A 2,968-nucleotide genomic window follows, 5' to 3' on the forward strand; every position below is an offset into this window, starting at 1 on the left:
TAATAGACTTTCCGCTTTGCTTTTCTACCAAGATTTTAAACTTCTGAAACATTTCGAATGCTTCACTTTTGGCCTTAATCAAATACAACCAGAGTTTTCTGCTAAACTCATCAACAAAACTGATGAAGTATTTGTTGCCCCCTAATGAAGGAACCTCTAAAAGAACACACACATCTAAATACACAATATTAAGTAGCTCCTTTGATCTATTTGATGCACTTGAACTGAATGCATTTCTGGGTTGCTTGCCCAACAAGCAAGTATCACAAACTGTGTTTGGTATCTCAATTTTAGGTACTCCCAGAATCATATCTTTATCAACTAATTGATTAAGACCTCTAAAATTGATATGACCAAATCTATAATGCCATAGCCAGCTATTTTCATCTTTTACTATAGTAGACAAACAATTCAACTCTACAGCTTTCATATTGGTCTAAAAAGTTCAATTCTTTGCAATAGGAGTTTTCAATGCTAACCTTTGATGTTTATCAAACAACTTAAAGGTGTTATCCTTCTTAACCACTGAATATCCTTTCTGAATGAATTGACAAACACTAATTAAATTGCACTACATTCCAGGGACATAAAGAACTTCTTCAATTATTGCCAGTTTTCCCTTCTTTCCTTCAATAGCAATATTCCCCATTCCTTCTACAACCAAGACTCTATGATCTGCAAGCCTCACATTTGTATTTCTTCTAGGATCCACTTCTCTTAACCATGTCTTGTTTCCTGTCATATGATCGGAACAACCAGTATCTAAGAACCAACTTTCAGAATTGCAGCTCTCATTACTAATTGTTGTAACCATCATGAATAATGACTCAGAATCTGAACCATCTTGTGCAATTTCGCCTTCCTCTTCATCATTCTTTGATTGTTTTCCTTTACCAGATGAACACTCTGAAGCAAAGTGTCCAAATTTCTCACATTTGAAACACTGAATCTTTTTCTTATCAAAATTTTTCTTCTTTTGATTAGAGTTTCCTTCCTTTAAAGATTCACATTTATCAGATCCATTGCTCTTGCCTTTAGACCAGTTTCCTACCTTAGATTTTTTCTTCCCTTTCTTGAAGTTCTTCCTATCATTATCATCCTTCTTGATAGTTTGTGTAACGCCCTACTTTTAATATAATTTATTTAGTTGATTAGTTGCATTTTAGTAGTATATTATGTGATTTATTATAATATGTATAATGGAATATATGCTATTATTTGATATTATATGTATAAATATTATTATTAAGTGGGGGAGGAATATAATTATTAGAAATAAATAAGATATAAGGGAAGAGAGTAGTTTCGGGTGAGAAGAGCATTTATAAAATAGGTTAAGAGTCAGTAAGAGTTTAGAAAGAAAACAGAATACGTACAATTGGGAGAAAAGAGGAGAAAGAAGAGAAACCAGAGAGAACCCTAAGAACGAAGAACGCAGCTTCAGATTTCAGAAAAAATAATCTAAGGTAAGGGTGAGACTAACTCTCATTAGTATCAAGTTTCGATTCATGAAATTTAATCAATTGTTGTAGGTTTAAGAATTGGGAGTTAGGTGAAGAATCATTAAAAATGGGAGATTTAAGTGAACTTTGGTGTAATTTGATATAGAAACATGTTAATCAGTCATAGAAAACATTTAGAAGTTGATTCCTGTCGAATTTGGGGGCTTGGGTAGTGAATTTGGATGTCTGTGTTTGAGCATAGAAGGTCTGCGACATACCCTTCTGTCATCGCTCGCCATTGCGAGTGAATCCGCTCGCCTCGCGAGTAAATCCCAACTCGCCATTGCGAGTGATTCAGTACACCTCGCGAGTAAACCCTGAGCTCGTCATTGCGAGTACCTTTGTGAGCCTCGCGAGTTTCCCAGTTGAGCTCGCCATTGCGAGTAGTGTAGCTCGCCTCGTGAGTTAGTGCAGTACAGACCTGTTGTTTCGCGAATTCGTGTTTTTCACCTGTTTCCATGTTGAGTTCGGTTCTGTTGTATAAATGAAAGATGTTGCTGATTAAATTGTTGTTCCAGTATTGTTGTTTTGATAAGATGATATCTTGTGAATAATTTATTATGAAATTAACATTAAAGATGAAGTTGTTGCATTAGAGTTGTGTCGTTTCATAGTCAGAGATGGGGGCTTAATACCTGACAGGTCCACTTTTGACCTTAGAGATGGGGGCTTAATGCCCTGGTGGTACCACATGCATGTTGAAGTTGTCTAAGATGTTATTGTTTAGTATGAGGAGTCGTTGTTGCATTGTAGAGTCATCATAACATGATATAAATGATGATTACTTGAGTTGTTGTTGTTCTTGATAATAATAATGTTGTTCTGACATTAATAGATGATGTTAACTGATGTTTATTTAATGTTGAACATGTGTATGTTGATTAGTCTTTATGAATTGTTATTTGCTATTAATGAATGTGAAATCTCACCCCTTCTGCTTGAAAATGTTGCTCTTCGTATGAGTAACTTGCAGGTAACCAAGAATAGTGCAGTTGTGAGTAATCTCCTTTGTGTCGTCTAGGATGCTCTGATACGTAACAGGATGGGGATTGTCTGATGCATGTTTTCCTTGTTACGTATTTTCTTTCATTATTGTTGAACTATTTTCAAGAGGACTATTTAAGATGTTAATGTTGTGGCTTTTCAGTGCCAAGGATTTCATAAGATGATGTAAAACTAATTTCGCTGCATGATTGTTGGATTTTTATAATGACTGGTTGTTTAATAAATAGTATTTTGTTCTATTTAAATTGTGGAAAATGATTAAAGATGAATGTGATGCTCCGTTTATGATGATAAACTCTGATATTCTTTATATTTATTTATGTTGGGAAAACGGGGTGTTACAAATGGTATCAGAGCAGGTCGGTCCGTCCGACCAAGTAGTTGAGTCCAGTAGTGTCGTCTAACAGTTGGAATATCACTATTGTATATTCTGATTGTTGTGTGTTGTGCAGAGAACTAAG

This window comes from Medicago sativa, chromosome 6 (assembly GCF_051527215.1).
Source record: "Medicago sativa cultivar Bolivia chromosome 6, Bolivia_mono, whole genome shotgun sequence".
Classification (NCBI taxonomy): domain Eukaryota; kingdom Viridiplantae; phylum Streptophyta; class Magnoliopsida; order Fabales; family Fabaceae; genus Medicago; species Medicago sativa.